The sequence below is a fragment of the Mustelus asterias genome, chromosome 2, assembly GCF_964213995.1.
Source record: "Mustelus asterias chromosome 2, sMusAst1.hap1.1, whole genome shotgun sequence".
In the NCBI taxonomy this organism is placed as follows: Eukaryota; Metazoa; Chordata; class Chondrichthyes; order Carcharhiniformes; family Triakidae; genus Mustelus; species Mustelus asterias.
In genome coordinates this window covers 41,540,192-41,559,164 of record NC_135802.1, presented here as the reverse complement: position 1 = coordinate 41,559,164, position 18,973 = coordinate 41,540,192, and the positions used below count along the sequence as shown (strand labels likewise).

At 42.8% G+C, this 18,973-nt stretch overlaps 1 protein-coding gene across 1 annotated transcript in view; it reads left to right on the top strand.

Annotated features, from left to right (window-relative positions):
- myo3a (myosin IIIA) overlaps positions 1-18,973 on the top strand; it is a 155,840-nt gene that overhangs the window by 63,386 nt on the left and 73,481 nt on the right. The gene's annotated exons all lie outside the window — the stretch shown is intronic.

Genomic DNA, 18,973 nt, shown 5'->3' with positions numbered 1-18,973 from the left:
AACCTGCAAATCTTTGGACTGTGGGAGGAAACTGGAGCACCCGGAGGAAGCCCATGCAGGCACAGGGAGAATGTGCAAACTCCACACAGACAGTGACCCAAGCCGGGAATTGAACACGTGTCCCTGGCGCTGTGAAGCAGCAGTGCTAACCACTGGTGCCACTGTGCCACCACAAGGGGAAATAGGAACCCAATATCATGTAAAATAAAGGCAGTGCCACACTCGCTCTTGCTAGCAATGGGACGTCCTTGACAGTTTTACCGCAGGTACCACACTCCTAATTGCCCATCTATAGGCCCAGTGTCCAGTTAAGGACAGCAGGAAGGCTCCTGATGTTGTCTCTCCAATCAGAAAGTGAGCAGCTCTGAAGCCTCAGCAGGGCCACAAGGACTGATGGTCAAGGTTGAGCAATACAGGAGGCTTGGGGACTAATCCAGTTAATTGTAGAAAATAAAACATGAGGCCCGGTGTCAGAGGAGAAACCTTCATGAGAAGTTGTTGGGGCTGAAGGGCCTGCTTTCCCTTATGATAGCCCCCTTTTTGTTCCATTAAACCTGTACCCGCGAGTTGCCGCTGGGAGGCTGCCTCCATTTAGCAGTCCATCATTGGCAAAAGATGAATGACACATTAAAATAGCCCGTAATTGTGCCAGTAATAATGTAAATTGATTGCCCCCCCCCCTCCTCCCCTTCCAGCACTGCTGCCTCACAGCGCCAGGGACCTGGGTTCAATTTCCGGCTTGGGTCACTGTCTGTGTGGAGTCTGCACATTCTCCCTGTTTTCGCCAGCTGCTCTGGTTTCCTCCCACAGTCCAAAAGAAGTGCTGGTTAGGTGCATTGGCCATGCTAAATTCTCCCTCAGTGATTCCAAACATGCGCCGGAGTGTGACGACTAGGGGATTTTCACTGTAACTTCATTGCAGTGTTAATGTAAGCCTACTTGTGACTAAAAAATAAATTGAAAAATTATAATAGGAGCACCCAGTCCTATCATCAATAAAATGTCCTGATTGTGTCAGGACTCCTCTGGCGCCTCCCAACCTTCCTCCAGGGGGCCAGTAAAATCCTGGCCAATGTTTTAGGCCTGTGACCTTTCACCGGAAGTCCTGCCTGCTTCCAATCAATGCTCATTAAAGCATGAAATGGCAGCGACCCTATTGGAGTCAAATACAAGAAATAGTGACCTAAAACATTAACTCTCTCTTTCACCGCGTACTGCTTGATTGACTGAGTATTTCCAGCATTTCTTTTATTTCAGATTTCCATCACAGTATTTTGGTTTGGTAAGAATCTGTTGAGCTCAGTTTTATAAATTTCAATTGCCTCAATGTCCAGGGCCTTTTGAGAAATCAAATTCCACATTCTATCCTCTCTGTGAAAAAATGCTTCACAATTTCATTCTTATATGGCACAGCTAATTTTAAGATTATGCCCCCCCCCCACCCCCCTTGTTTTGGAACCCTCATCAAATCAAATAGGGAGCAAGGGCCTGAATTTTCAGGATGACGAGCACTCGATGCCTGTCATCCAAGGAATTGGAGGGAATGCATCCTTGGCAACTCCAATACAACATGCTGCCATTTCACGCTCTACTGACGGTTGATTGGCAACAGGCAGAACTTCATCCACACTTGGAATGAAAGCCGACAGCTCTTCATGACATCCAGCCACAGCGCTGCAATGGCCAGAAGAGGTACTGCAATGATGTGTCCAAGACTAAGTCCCAGAAGCCACAGTACTGGAAAGTACTCTCAGGGAGGGTAGGGGAAGCCCTGGGGAGTTGTGAGGGGGAATGGGTAATTTTACTGTTGGGGCTGGGGGTGGAAATGGGAGAGCTGATGTCCCCCCTCCATGAGGGGTGGGTGCCTCAAGTCTGAAGGGCCTTCCAATGGGGTTGTCCCCCCTTTCCTAACTGAGATTGAGGGTGAGAACTCTTTCAGATTCTCACCCTCAGCCATCGGGTGCTCACCAGCCTAAAATTTGAGGCTGGGCAGGAGAAGGTCATTAATTGGGGCATGGACAATCTTCATGTCCAAGGCTTTGTGCACCCCACTATAAAATTGCATCTGGATCCAGCCCATGCTAATTTACCACCCCCCCCCCCCCCCCCCCGGCCTTACCACTGCCTCAGAACGCACTGGGCAGCTGGGGGAGCAGAGGCTGTGGGGGGCATGAAACTCTGGCCAATGTTTTCTGTGTCTTCTCTCTCGATTTCTTTAATCATTTTCAGTGCCTCGATCTTCTTCTGTCTTTGAAGTGGCGTTATGTTGGACTGTGTCTCAGAAGCCATGGGGAAATTATACCAACAAAGACTTTGATTTTCCAGCTTTTCTCCGTACTTCTCAACCCTTACTTGGAAATAGTCCAAATTAAGTTCTCTCATTGGCTTAGGGTGAGGGTCACCTGGTGTCATCCCATCTTTACATCTAGAGTCAGAAGGCAGATGTCCATTCCTTATTCTCTGACCCTCAGGAGATACATTCCATGCTGAACAAATGACACATCTTTGTAAGTACACAGCAGTTATAGAAGCAATGTTCCATCCTCTGATCAACAACACAACCTACTGTAAACATTTAAATCAACATACTTTAACTCAAGTCCTACTGAAGCCATTAAGAGCAAATGTGAATTACCCTTCCTACCATAAATACCAAGAAAAGTTTTTCTCCAATAGAGATGATCTGCCCTATAAATAGGGTTAATCAAGTAAACATACTAATACTATGCTTTGTTTAAAGATAAGAGGTGGAAATTTTCCATCCTGCCCGCCACAGGAATTGTAGCGGTGGGTGTGGGGGGGAGACACACAGACCATGCAAAGGTCTGTTGACCTCGGGTGGGATTCTCTGACCTTGGGACGAGCGTAGTCGGAACTTCCCACCCAAGGGGTGAGATTTTCTGTCCCCGCCCACTGCAGGAATGGTGATGAGCGGGATTGCAACAGCGACAGGGTGTGAACAGCCAGAAAATTCCGGCCAACAAGTGAATGGAATCTCCCAATAAAGGAAAGCTCTGTCTCTTTGTTTCAGCTTCACCAACTGGCTTGGAGTATAATAACAATCAGGACAGATGCAAGATTGTCAAATTTCAAAGGGACCAACAATTTAAACTGCACGAGAAAAAGTACAATGATGGGTTGGCAAATTGGCTCTGGTTGAGATTTAGCCATGGCAAAAGAACCAGGGTGTATTGTCCACCACGCATTTGTTTCTTCAAAAATATGCAAGTCTGGACATATTCCTTTTGCCTGCAGAGGACAGGTTCTTGCATATGAATATTTGTAACTTCTAGCAAGGGTAAATAAGGCACATTGTAGGCCCACTGATAATTTTAAATTGATTGTTAGTGAATCATTAGGACCTTTGGGATTGTTCAATAAATGCTGCCCAAATATCTATGGGTTCCTTGAGCAGCATATTGGTGAATAGGCTCACAGTGTCAAACAAGAGCATGGACATGGCATTGCTGTTGATTTGCAAATCGTGTATAGCCTTCGCAAAAATGACAAATTCCTCATCATGTGTATGGAATATTCACTCAGAGTTGGGTATATCAACTCACGCAACCATTTGACCAATTCAGAGCCAATCATAGATAAAAGAGGGTGTCGTGGGACATCACTGCTTTGTGTCTTGGGAAGCCCATACATTTGTGGATGTAGTGAACATGAGGACAAATCCTCTCGTATACACTGCAAGGCAGTTTGTTGTTCTTAGATAAGTATAACAAATGGTTTCATAACTTATTTTCAAGCAGGGCTGCGTGATCATGATTGGCAGCAGGTTCAATGAATGTGAATTTAGATTCATAATTAAGAATGGTATGTGGTTCTCCAGTATGGTCATGCTATGGTTTATATTGCCTGAGAAAAGGGGTGACAATGCTACCATGCTACCGTGGGTGGCACGGTAGCACAGTGGTTAGCACTGCTGCTTCATAGCATCAGGGGCCCGGGTTCGATTCCCGGCTTGGGTCACTGTCTGTATGGAGTTTGCACATTCTCCCCGTGTCTGTGTGGGTTTCATCCGGGTGCTCCGCTTTCCTTCCACATTCTGAAAGACGTGCTGGTTAGGTGCACGTCTAACCACGTGCACCTAATTGACCCGAACTTGCACCAGAGTGTGGTGACTAGGGGAACTTCACACTAAACTTCATTGCAGTTCATGTAAGCCTTACTTGTGACTAATAAATTAACTTGATTGATTGGAAAATAAGCTCTGGTTGGTCAAAACATTGCCATGGCGACTACACCAGGGAGCATTGTCCCCCATGCTTTTGTTTATTCAAAAAAAGTACAATGTCTGGACATATGCTAAGAAATCAGCACCCTTGTTCTCATGCAGTATAAATGACTGTTCCCTTTGAAGTTTGGCATTCTTGCATCTGTCCTGGTGAGTGCAAAGCAAAAACTCTTCAACAGCATGGCTAGGGCGAGGCTCGTAAATTCCCACCCGAGGCCAATGGAGAATTCCGTTCTGCGAGCCTCGCCCACCCCGATTCCTGGACGGGCGTGCTGGTAAAATTCCGGCCCATGTCTCTTTTTTCAGCTCGACTCAAGTTCTGCCAAGTGACTATTTGTATTCCTGAGACAGAGGTACAATGAAAACCAAATGCAGGATACAAACAACATAGTTAAACTCACGGGTAAGTTAGCTACTGAATTACTCTGACAGTAGATTAAACCCAAGGTTGTGCCTGTGTTCATTTCCATGCGAATTGATAACACTAAAGTGAGAAACAATCCCACAATCGAGCAAGCATTCATGTAGGATGAGACGAAACAAACTGGTTATCAGATTACTATTCCATGCCATGCTCTATAGGCTGTGCTTGGTCTGAGGTGCCCAAATGTCTTTTTTTTTATTTGATCTGTTTGTGCCACTATTATTGCCTCAATAGATTACCGTGCCATAGCAATACCTGCTTTAAATACGCCTGCACCGTAAACTCACTCAAGTGGAAACATTTTGGCAATTAATGACACTGCCAAACATATTGTGAATCTGTCTGATCACATGCTCTCCAAAAGCAAGAAGTTTCTCCTCATCCATGGCTTCAATTTTGGTGTTCCACATCAGATGGAAAGACCATAAGACATAGAAGCAGAATTAGGCCTCTCGGCCCATCAAGTCTGCTCCGCCATTCAATCATGGCTGATATTTTTCTCATCCCATTCTCCTGCCTTTTCCCCATAACCTCTGATCCCCTTATTAATCAAGAACCTATCCATCCCTGTCTTAAAGACACTCAATGACCTGGCCTCCCCAGTCTTCTGCGGCAAAGAGTTCCACAGATTCACCATTCTCTGGCTGAAGAAATTCCTCCTCATCGCCGTTTTAAAGGATCGTCCCTTTTAGCCTGAGGTTGTGCCCTCTGGTTCTAGTTTTTCCTACTAGTGGAAACATCCTTTCCACGTCCACTCTATCCAGGCCTCGCAGTATCCTGTAAGTTTCAATAAGATCCCCTCTCATCCTTCTAAACTCCAACAAGTACAGACCCAGAATCTTCAACTGTTCCTCATACGACAAGCTCTTCATTCCAGGGATCATTCTTGTGAATCTCCTCTGGACCCTTTCCAAGGCCAGCACATCCTTCCTTAGATATGGGGTCCAAAATGGCTCACAATATTCCAAATGGGGTCTGACCAGAGCCTTATACAGTCTCAGAAGTATATCCCTGCCCTTGTATTCTAGCCCTCTCGACATGAATGCTAACATTGTATTTACCTTCCTAACTGCTGACTGAAACTGCACATTAACCTTAAGAGAAACTTGAACAATGATTCGCAAGTCCCTTTGTGTTTCCGATTTCTAAGCATTTTCCCATTTAGGAAATATACTATGCCTCCATTCCTCCTTCCAAAGTGCATAACCTCACACTTTTCCACATTGTATTCCATCTGCCACTTCTTTGCCTACTCTCCTAACCTGTCCAAGTCCTTCTGCAACCCCCCTGCTTCCTCAATACCACCTGTCCCTCTACATATCTTTGTATCATCTGCAAACTTAGCAACGGTGCCTTCAGTTCCTTCCTCCAAATCGTGAGAGGTGATTGTGGAATTTGAAATCTTCTATTCTCAACTATCCTGCCACAAGTCAGTGAAGATGCTGACTGCTTGCTGACCTAGCTGATCCAGCACATGTATGTTGCAGGATGCCCAATGTTTTGCCCGGTTTTCACATGTAGCATGAATGTCTAGTGGCATTGCGAGGCCACAAGGCCAATCCAGACATACACATCTGTAACCTGGGCAAACAGACTGGAATTGTCATCCTTACAAGCACAGCTATATTGGCAAAATGCAAACCATTCTTAATAATGAATCCAAATTCATATACATTGAACCAGCTGCTAAACATGACCACACAACCCAACTTGAAAGCAAAAACATTTGTTAGACTTGCAAAAACGTAGCGAGCTGTCTTGTGGTATATACGATTGGGTTTGTGCTCATCAACACTGCAAGACTATTCACTACTGTGCCGCACACAGAAGCCATAGACATTTACAACACATCACAATAGGGTGGCACAGTGGCATAGTGGTTAACACTGCTGCCTCACAGCGCCAGGGACCCAGGGTTGATTCCGATTTGGGTCACTGTCTGTGCGGAGTCTGCACGCTCTCCCCGTGTCTGTGTGGGTTTCCTTCGGGTACTCCGATTTCCTCCCACAGTCTGAAAGACGTGCTGGTTAGGTGGATCGACCATGCTAAATTCTCCCTCAGTGTACCCGAACAGGCACCGGAGTGTGACGACTAGGGGATTTTCACAGTAATTTCATTGTCGTGTTAATGTAAGCCTACTTGTGACACTAATAAATAAACTTTAAACTTATATCCTGGCAATCTAGACACACCACCATTTTACTGAGTCTCTATTTATTGAACTAATGAACTTCAGCAACTCGTGCAGTTAAGTTTAGCTTTAATGACACCATGTATGCCCAAGTAGATGGTACTGTCATGGGGGTACCATCTAGACCCAGCTTGCATTAACATTTTACCTGGTTGCCATGAGAAACATGCTTTTGATGGAATGATCCCTAACCTTCTTTCCTTTGCATATTTCAATATATAGATGGCATGTTTGCTATATTTGAATCTGCAGCTGCATGTAAGAATTCCCTTACATTTACCTTAATGTCCTCTATCCCGTGTTTAAATTCACCTTTGAACTGGAGCAGCCTAACAAGCTCCCTTTCCTCGACCTGTTAGTTAAGAAATCTACCCCTGGGTTCTCTACTACTCCCTACCACAAACCTACCTTCATTCATCAACAAATGCATGGGGATTCCTCCCGCTCCACACGCTGTAAGACTTACCTTATCAGCAATCTCCTAAAGAAGGCTGGAGCCATTTCCTCATTGTACAAGCAAGAGGGGGAAAATGTAAGGGAGATGTGGGGGGAAGTTTCTCACGCGAGAGTGGTGGGTGCCCGGAACGTGCTGCCAGAGGAGGTGGTGAAAGCAGGCATATTAGCGACATTTAAGAGGTATTTGGATGGGTACGTGAATAGGGAGGGAATGGAGAGACATGGTCCGAGTAAGGGCAGAAGGTTATTTTTTAGTTTAGTTAGGGTATCATGATCGGCACAGGCTTGGAGGGCCAAAGGGCCTGTTCCTGTGCTGTACTGTTCTTTGTTCTTTGTTTGATACAGCAATAGGACACATCAAACCCTTGGGATAATGGCCACACCGATCGGATTATTGTTTGCTGCGTATTGCACATGCTCAGTAATGGGCCTGAAACTTTCACTTTCCAATTGAACAGTGCCCATTCTACCTCCAATTACCTTGGAATTGTAAAGTATCTCAAAAATCAGAGTAACAGGTGAAGCTAGCTGTTTCATGCTGCTATCATGCGTAACATGAGTGATGTTTTCCACTGACCTGATGCTGCTGTCAAAAGCCAAAAAAGACATCCTGCCTACATTGTGTGTTCATCCAGCAGAAGGAATTCTGTGCTTCCCGGGCCAAAGGGTAACATTTTTCCCCCTGACCCACCAAGAATATGATGAATCTGGCACTGCTCGAATGACCATCTGGTAGATTGGCATGTGAAGCATCACTAAACACAACTAACTTCATGTCTTCTGGTTCTCCTAGTGCTGGGAATTTAATTACACATTCCTCTAATTTTAGCTTTTTTAAAAGTTTTATTTGCCTGCAAGATCTCTCTGACTGAAGCGCGCCTCAACATATTACTTAGCTCTAGGATATTATAGCTGCAATCCGGTCTTGTCTGTGTCCATAGCCAATTTAACTGTCCTATCATACTCCTCAGCAACTCTGTTTCTCTTTCATTCAGCAAAGAGGAAGCAGCCATTGATGTTCCTCTGGTTATAGGAATAGGATCAATGCTGTCCAGGTATCCTGGAGAGTTCAGTCCCAGGCCTGCTAATCATATTCGAATAATATTGAAATGACCATTTAAATAGTCTGTGCGTCTCCCCACCGATTTCCGGCACAGAGCAGACACTGCCGGAAATCCGTCACTGGGAAATGCAAGCAGGGCGTGAACGCTCCTGCAAACCCCGCGAATCGGTCGCTGTGGGATTCTCCCACCATCTGCGCTAAAAAATTAGCGTAGTGGGATGGAAGAATTGCGGCCCACAGCTTTATCATGTTTCAGATTGAAGGTCATCTGGGCTTTTTTCATCACAGACCTGCTTAATAACAAAGGTATGTCACTGGAAACAACATCTGTACTTATGAGCAAGCTGATTCCTGCAATCCTACAGGGAATTATCACCCTTTTGGAACACATTAAAATATTGGCATCTCCAAATCGAATGATGGAACTGTCATATTCTTTCACTTTCTTTCACCTTGCATGATCAAGAGACACTAAATAACAATTTAGCCAATCTTGGCCACAGACAGTGGATGTACATCCACTATCCAAAACAGCACACTTAAAAGAGTCTATCATCAGGATACTCATTATCAGGCTCAACATTTCTGTGACTGAAACAATGCCTTTATGTTCCTTCGTCACTATCGGTTTCTATGTATTCTCTGTCATGATTAGTTTCAAGGACACAATTTCTCTTTTTTTGGACAGTTTACTGTGTAGTGATATGGGGCATCGCATTGGAAACAGCAATTCACAATCCCTTTAGTATTTCTTCGATTAAAATGTATTTTATCACTTTCCCATGTGCGTCTTCTTTCCCCATTATCACATCGGTTATATCCAGTTTCAACATCAGGTCTATTATTAGCCTTCATGCACTATTTGGTCTGGCACGCAGCTGAGCTACCATTGAATCCTGTTTTCTGGGTGCTTTGGCATTCCGATCGGGATTTAAAAAAGTGGCGGGGAAGGATTGTTTCCCAAAAACTTTTTTAATGATGCTGTTATTTGATCAAAGAGTGCTCTGTTCCCCTTAATTGTACTCCAGTCACTTTTAGAAGACTATCCATCTGCTTCAGACATGCACAATCCAACAACTTGAAGGCGAATACTGCATCTGAAATCTCCAAATTAAACTTCATTAGCCTGTTTCAGCCCCTATCAAAATCCATGAAATATTCCTCCGTGGACTGGTTTTCTTGTCTTCTAATCCTATCAGACATCAACCATGCATCATAATTCTCCAAAAACTCATCTTTTTGGTAAAACCTATCTAGGTATCACAGCAGGAGCTGTAACCATTCTTCTTTATTTAGGCCACCTGCAGTCCACTTGGGAAAATAATTTGCTCCTTATCTTACTTCTAGCCGGAAGTGACAGAGCTAAGGCCATACCTTGCTTTTTTCTCAGTATTGTGGTGACAAGAGTCCACATTTTCACCTCTGCCTTCCACTGCCAGTATGGTTCGGCATCTGAAAAGACCAGGGGATAATCAAACAATGTCAGTTTACATCTACCTTCTGCCATGGTTGTCTCCTGAATCTGTAGCATTTCGTCAAAAACAAACACCAAGTTAAGATGGGTTTTCCTCTGCTACCAATATCCATCCAGCAGAAGGAATTCTTCAGTTGCAAGCAATTAAAAATACTTATTTCAGAAAGTAAATCAAAGAAAAAGGTTTAATAAAGAAACTTCATTACTCAAACTCCTGAGGCCACACCCCTGGCCATACAAGCTCTCCACAAATTCCCATCTCTTTTTATTTATTCTAGTTGACCACAATATCATTTTGTCATTGGTTCCATTGTCTACCAACCCTCACAATATGTTACCATTGGTTACATTATAACAGATACAATGTTATCATTGGTTACATTGTAACATTGTTAAGTTCCATTTCAAAATCTTTAAAGCTCTTTCATCCTTTACTCTTTGCTCTTTTGCACTGGGAATAATTATGAAGATTAGTACTGATTTATCATCATCATGCGGTAAAGAATTTCAATGCTGGTCTGATGCCAGGAACATAGGTCATGCGTCCCAATGACAGGTGGATCATAGCAAACAGCACGCCCTTCTGGTTGTTCGCAATAGGCAGAGTACTGATGATACTCAAATAACCTTTGCTTGCAAAAGTCAGAGCATAATGTTTAATGTTAGGTGTGATTTCACAATTGAACAGCACTTACTGAACAATCCCAAGTGTGCTAAGAATCATACTAACAATCAATTTAAGATGATCAGTTGGGCTCGCAATGTGGCTTATTTACACTTGCTAGAAACTATATATATTCACACACGGGGACCTGTTCTCTACAGGCAAAAGGAACATGTCCAGATATTGCACCTTTTTTGAATACACATATGTATGGGGGAACAATACTACTTGGTACATTCATCATGGCAATATCTGAACCAATCAGAGCTGACCTGCCAACCAATCAGCAACCCCTTTTTCATGCAGTATAAATTGACGTTCCCTTTGAAATTTGGTATTTTTGCATCTATCCTGTTGAGTGTAAGACAAAATGCTTCAACAGCATATCACTTTTTTCAGCAATACTCAAGTTCTCTACTACCAAACAATGATTTATAAAGTACTTGGTAGATTAAGAACAAGGGTCTGTCCATTTTCTCATGCACATGTACAGAAAGGAAATAATAAAATGCATTACATTGGTTGAATCCATTGATTTCTTGTGGAGTGTGCCTACATTGTGGTAGTGAGTAGGTGGATGAGCAGATAAAGTGAGCATAGGGAGGATGATCAATGTATTTTTGCTAGAGGTGGGACGGTTCTCCAGTTTCTCCATCTTATTGCCTCCTCCTCTCTAATGGAGAGAAATACTTACAACCCTTTGTGGACTATAGCCCACTGTATTAGTGAAGGCATTAGAGAGAGAGAGAATGCAGAATAGATTCACGAGAATGGTTCCAGGGAATAGGAATTTCAGGTACATAGATAGCTTGGAGTAGTTGGGGCTTTTTCTCCTTGGAGAAGCGGAGAGGAGATTTGATAGAGTTATTCAAAATTATGAGGGGACTGGATAGAGTAGATTGTTCCCACTGGTGGAGAACAAGAGAACACAAAGATTTGGTAATTAACAAAGAAACAATGGAGATGTGAGGAGAACATTTTTCACACAGTGAGTGGTTAGGATCTGGAATGCACTGACTGCGAGTATGGCAAGTAGGTTCAATTGAGGCATTCTTGCAGGAATTGGATAATAATCTGAAAAGAAAGAATGTGCCAAGTTATGGGGGATTGTTCATTTGGAGAGCCAGTGCAGACATGATGGGCCAAATGGTCTCCTCCTTGTGCTGTAACATTTCTGTAATTCCAGCCCTCACAAGCCAATTAAACTGCTGCTCTCTTCAAAACAACTGAAGGGCCAGTAATTGTGTGGCCCTCCTGCTATGGTTTTGGTGGTTATGTCTTATAATGCACGGAATGAAATATAGATAAAATTTACTCTTGCACATGTTAAGTCAAACAACTATACAACTGATCACACAGTTATGTGTAAGTAGCTACTTTGACTATTATTCAGTTACAGATCGGTGGTTTTATAGGCTAATTCAATGATCAAATACTATCAGTGGGAGGCACGATTGCAGGAAGCATTAGTTGGTGAATAGGAGTGAGGAATTTGCTCCTATTTTACTTCAGTCATTATATGGGGAAAAAACGCACAAAATGCGAGTTTAAAATAGAAAAACCATGTGGTTTTCTGTTGGGGAGAATTTCCATGGGGTCCTCCTGTTCTCCCACCCTTTTTAGCCGATTGCATAATTTTATTGGGATTCTGTTGAAGTTAGAGCTATAGATCAGATTAACGTGGAAATTTCCCATGCTTGTCTTCATCATTTCCTGTTCTCTTTTCTTGTAGGTGGATGAATCTGTCTTTCACAGCTATTATTGCCTTTGTGAGGTAAACTCCTCTTTCAATCTTTCTCAGTCATTTACTTATTTCCAATTTCTAATTTTAGATGGACATATGTTTGCATAGTTTGTGCATCCTTCCTTGGACATTTTTATAGCTTCATGATGAAATAACGCAGTTAGAACCCAAACATTCCCATATTAATGAAGGGGACAATTTTAGAGGTGCAGGAAGGAAAATTGCAGAAACAGAAAAGTCAGGGGTGTACACGCATAAATTTTCAAATGAAGCAGGAAAAATTAAGAGGACTGTTAAAAAGCATACAGGATCTTTGGTTTTATAAAAGGAGGTATAGAGTACAAAAACAAAAAGTTACACCAAACCAACAGGTCAGATCCCAGCTGGAGTATCATGTATAATTTTGGGCACCACATTTCAGCAAGATCTAGAGAGCCTAGACAGCATTTGCCAGAATGGAAAGGGGGACGTGGGACTTTCAGTTATGTGGAGGGACTAGTGAACCTGAGATTGTTCTCCTCAGAGTAGAAAAGGTTAAGGGGAAAATTTAATTGAGGTGTACAAAATCACGAAAGGCTTTGATGGAATACATGAGGAGAAATGGTTTCAGTGACAGAAGGGAAGGTATCCTGAGGACACAAATTTATGATTACTGGTGATAAAGAACCAGGGTTGAGGGACAGAGTGAGATACAAACCTATTTGTCATCAGGTTTTATCACTGAAGTTAGTCTGGAAAGTCGTGTTCCAATTAATGGAGCAGCAATAGAATAAACCTCAGACCAAAAGGAAATGATGATAGCTCTGAAAGCGAATCCTGAAAAGCTGTGGCATTTACAATTGCGATTTCTTATAAGGGAAGAAGTCCAAATTTGGGACTTGAGGAGAAAATGCAAATTTTAAGTCTCGTTTACATCCTAAGTTCTGTTAGAAGGGTGCAGTCTCGGAAATAATGGGTTAGCACAGGGTGACATCATGAGGGAAACTTTGAATTTGGCTGGTGGTATAAAATGCATGACATCAGCTTGTTAAACTCCTCTCTTAATTTTCACTGGAAATGAAAACAGCTAAATAAAGCTATAAAAAAAACTAATGATTATTTGAGTCTTATAAACAGGGGCATAATGCAGAAGATAAAATATAATGAGAATTTTTTGGAAGACATCAGTTAGACCACAGCTCAACTACTCTGCAGGGCAGGTAATACGTAACTGGAGCAGGGTAGACAGAATTAAATGATTACCGTTCCAATTCACTTGCTCTGTTTTTATGTTTATATTCCTATTTCCACATTTAGAATGGAAACTGCTGCAATCACTCTCTTTTACCAGTGATAGTGCTAGAGTACCTTTCAATGGAGCTGGGTTCAGCCGCTACATTTTCTTCAGCACTCAACATTATAAATGTTGACATAGAATTTTACAATGTGAAGTAAAAATGTATACGAGAGCTGCCAAACAGGATCTGGGCCCTGGTGCTGCTATTGTTTCTGGGGCCTTTATTCCCCCAACTCTCAAGCCTTTCCCCACCATCCCTGATTCTGGAAAAGTCTGTGTCAAATGTAATTTAAATAATAATGGCATGAAAAACAAGAGAACTTATTTTTGCATGAAAAACTTTACCCCAATGCTTTATACTCAGAACAAACCCTTACTTACACCAAAACTCAGGCATTTAATTTGATCAGACGAACTCTGAAATGCTGTCATTCATTTTATGTTAAAATAAGGCGAAGTAAATAAACCTACATGTCACTTTTAAAGGGAGAGCCTCTCTGCATTTGAACCGTATTAACTAAAGTCGGTGGGTGGCACAGAGACAGATCCAGACACTGCAGCCTCCCTCGGTGCAGAGACTGGGAGGTGGGGATTTTAGGGTCAGATCCGCAAGTGAGCAGAAAGGTTTTCAGCGATGAAGGCTGACAGTACAGCAACCTGCGGAGGGAAGGTCCCTCTGCGGAGGGAATGGGCCCTCTGCCCATTGCCTCTTGCCACTGCCTGCCCGCCATCATGTCACTCGCTTTTTAAAAAATTTGCCTGTTTTTCTCAGTCTCCCCTCATCTACATTACATGGACCTTAATGGCTTTACCGTGGTCTTTTGTCATCGTCAGCAACCCTTCCCACCCCTCATGGCCTCCTCTGACCCAGTACTTGTTGACAAAGGTCTAGCATCCCATCCTAGACTCACACGGGCCAGCTGGAACTAAAGTCCCCTGTACCTGCGTAGATTCAATCTTATTATCAGGCACATAGCATGTTGCCTTTGTGTCCATTTGAAAATACAGTCCCAATTCCCGCCCCCCCCAACGGAATGGGCATCAGTGTTTTGCATCTTGTTCCCCCCCTCCCACCTCCACCCCTCACATCTCTCTCTAGGGCCTTGATAGTAAATGCATCAGTAAAAAATATCTCCTTAGGCAATATCTAATGAGTCAATAGATTTCTTAAGATATCCAACTGACCTTGATTACTGATTATAGGCTATAACTACTTCTTTTAATAAACTGATAATAAATCATAGGAACAGGAATAGGCCACTTAGACTCTTTAGCCTATTCTGCCATTCGGATCGTGGCAGATCTGTGACCTAACTCCATATAGCCGTTTTATCCCCCATATCTCTTAATGTCTTTGGACAACAAAAAATTACCAATCTTAGTTTAAAATTTACTATTGATCATTTCTGCCCTTTGCAGAAGAAAATTCCAAATATATCCTGCCCTTCATTTGTAGTACTGCTTTCTAATTTTAACCCTGAAAAGTAGTTGAGGCCAAAATGTTGTCTGATTTCAAGAAGAAATTAGATATAGCTCTTGGATGTAAAGGGATCAAAGGATAGGGGGAGGGAAGTGGGGAATCAGGATATTGAATTTGATCAGCCGTAATTATAACAAATGGTGGAGCAGGTTCAAAGGGCCGAATGGCCTACTCCTGCTTCTAGTTTCTAAGTTTCTATGACTTCAATTTTTGGACAATGCTCCCTAGCCTGTGAATGCCCAATCAGTGGCAATAACTTCCTCCCCCCTCACCACCTTAGTTGTTTCCCTTGATGTTTTGAAGGCTTTGATCAAATGACTCCTTAACCTTATAAATAAAACCTGAGTTTGTACAATCTCTTCTTATAATTTAACCTTTTGTTCCAGGTATCATTCTGGTAATTCTGTGCTGCACTCCCTTAAAGGCCAGTGTATCCTCCAAAGGTGTAGTGCCTAGAACTGCTCACAGTATTCCAGGTGTGCTGTAACCAGGGCTTTGTACAACTGATGCATGACTTTTACTCCCTTGTATTCTATTCCTCTAGATATAAAGGCCAGCATTACATTAAGCTTGTTGAATTGCTGACATTTAAATGACTTATGTAATGAACCCCCCGAGTCTGTTTGGAGCCCTGCTGTTTTTAGCTTTACTTATTTAGGAGGTACCCTGTTCTATTCTTTTCAGGTTCAAAGTGGATGACATCACATTGAAATCTATTTGCCACAGTTTGGTCTATTTATTTAATCCGTCAACCTTTCTTCAGAATGTTATGCTTCCACCTACATTACTTAAAATGCCACTAAGTTTGTGTCATTGGCAGATTTGAAGATGTGACGTTCTATTGCACCGTCTAAGTCATTCGTAAATATGATGGTTAGTTGAGGTCCAAATATAGATCCCTGCTAGGCACCCTTAGTCACATTCTGCCAAATACAGTACAAGTTCTTTAGCCCTAACCAATCACCCCTTCTGCTCAGCAGGATATTACAGTCCTGCCAAAGTAAATGGCAATTTATATGGCCGACTGCATCCACCAGGGGAAGACACACCATGTTGGCACTGTAAAATCCTGGCCTAAGTCTCCGACTGCTCAACTAATTTCATCATCAGGCCAATTATAGGCCTCCCATTCCACTTTGGCTGACAGGCTCTTAGGAGATGGAAGCCAATATAAGTGGCATCCATAGACATTCCCTTATCAACTACTTTAGTCATTTCTTCAAAAACTTTTACGCATCCATGCTGGTTGTTTCTCACAAGCTGAACAATTTCAAGGTTTTCAGCCCTCCTATCCTTAATTATGATGCAAACCCCAATGAGACTGACAACTTTTAAAAATATACTTGAATTCCCAGTCATCTACTTAAAGAAATTCCATGGAAATATTTCAAGTTCTAAGGCTAATTCTGTAACAAACAAACTAAAAGCAACATCAACTAAACATAACCTGGTAGCCAACTAATACACTGAATTGCAAAAAGATATCCCTTATTAATGTTTTAACATGACTAATGAGCCCACACTGCATGCATATACACTCTCTCAACGTGATTACAATATTTATAGGAAATAATCCACAACCACTCCCGGCTCACTGTGAGGTCTTGCAGTCCTCTCCACTCTGCTGCCCACAACAATTGTAGCCTTTGGTCTCTTAATTTTTTTCATTACTGTTATTCTGTTAATTTTGTTAAATTATATTTATTTTGGTCAGTCCTTGTTTACTTACCTTGAGAGTTTCAGCATGCTGACCTCTTCCTCTATTGAAAATACTGACACATTCATTCATGTCTTTGTTATCCCTGGACTTGACTATCCCAACACAGTTCTGGCTGGCCTCCCGCATTCTACCCCACTCCCCCCCACCCCCATAATCCTGAGGTCGCCCAAAGCCCTGTTGCCCATTTCCTAACTCACACTAAGTACCATTCGCCCATCACCTCTGTGCTGCTAGCTCCAGATTTCTGTCCCTGGGTTGTGTTTGCCAAGTTGAGAAATTTCCTGGCCTGACTTTTAAAAGTAGCTGCCTGCAGGTGGAATTATCAGTGGGGTTGGGGGGAGGGCGTGGGGGGTGGGAGGTTAGAGGCGGAAGTGGGATGCGGAGTAGGGGGTGTTGTGGAGAACTGGCTGAAATAGGAGTCGGGGCAGGCAATCTCGGAATAAATCTACAGGCTGCCGGGCAGGAAGGCAAGCTGGGCACATGGTCTGCCTCTGTACCCCAGCAGTGTGTTTAAATAAACAAAAACAATAATAAAACAAAGAGCATCGTTCCAGCCCTCACACCCACCCCAAAACACCTCCTACATCCATGCCAATTTTTGAAAACCTATGACCCCACATCTCCTGCCCTTAGTTACCCTCTATCCATCCTCCCAATGCCTCTCAAACCCTGATGTCAACTTAATGTCCCTCTACGCACCTCCATTGTCCCTACGAATCGCATATGTGCAAACCCCAGTCCTGCCCTGCAAAATTGGGAAAAAGCCATGTCAGGATTTAAGATTTTTGGCTATTCCTGGGCTCTCTGTTGTGGCAGAAGTCCAGGTCCTACATTAGCAATGCCTTGATTTCAAAATTCTCATTCTGGTTTCCAGATTTAGCCATGGTCTTGCTCTCCCCATCTCTGTAAGCTCCATAAATCTTGGAGATTTCTGTACTCTTGTAATTCTGGCCTCTTGAGCATTCCCGATTTTAATTGCTGCACTCTGGGTGGCCATGCTTCAACTGTCTAGGCCCCAAGTTAGGGAAATCCCTCCCTACACATCTCCAAGTCTCCACCTCTTTTTCCTCCCTTAAGGTACTTTATCTTATGTGAATTCCCACCACACTGCGCACTATCAGTCAGATCAATTCAGTCCTGTACCTCTCTACAAGGTGAGATCTTGTCTGGAGCAAAATAACAAGGCATTTTCCCTCGCCTTTATGTATCATACTGGCTCTGACTCACACTGCAGCTCAAGATGGAAACATCTACTGTACATGCTCACTCTCGACAGTCTCATTGCTTTCAAACTCCAATATACAGCAGTCCAGGTTCTGCCATATCTTAGTCTATATTGTTTATATCTACTTTTTATGGTTTTTCTTTTTTTTTGCACACTAATGTGCATTAAGCACTAAAATAAGGGATAAAACAGTACCAAATTCCCACCTACACCAAGTTTCAACTTTTGCACTCTCTTCCCCAATCACACTGTACTACACTCTCTTCTGCAGTCACCATGATCTGCTGTCACCATGATCTGCTGTCACCATGATCTGCTGTCACCATGATCTGCTGTCACCATGGTCTCTTATCACCATGGTCTGCTGTCACCATGTTCTGTTTTGCAATCACTCTATTAGTCACTATTCTACAGTCACTCTGTTCTACAATTTGTTCTACACTCTCCAATCACTCTTGGGTAATCAGTCTGTTGAAAACTCTGTTCTCTGATCGCTCTGTGCCAACCAATTCTGTGCCAACCAATATTGCTACTTTTGGGCATTTTCCAAGCCACGTCCAGGTTACAATTCTAACTAAGCACCCACTGGCACCTGATTGACAGCTGCCACTGGCAAGTGGTTTCTAAGCACTGACAAACTTGCAGTTTCTTTTACAGTTTTAAAATTCTAAGTTGAATTTAAAAATTAAAGCTAAAATTAAACAGTTAAACTAATTCTCAGTTAGACACTACTCGTGTAATACTGCTGACCAGAGAGTCCCAACTGGATCAAAATCCAAACTTTTGCATTCTGTTTATGATGCGCTATGTTCTACGATCACTCTGTGCCAACCACTCTGAAACCAAATTATCTCAAGTCATTCAACAATGGAAGAGGAGAGAAGGCAAAGGAACTTACTCTGAAATGGAAGGAATAAGCACCCTGAAGCCTGAACTGTCGACATTATCTGATTTTTAACCAAACTTTTCCTGCACTTGTTGGAAATCTATATGGAAAACCTTCAGTGATACCA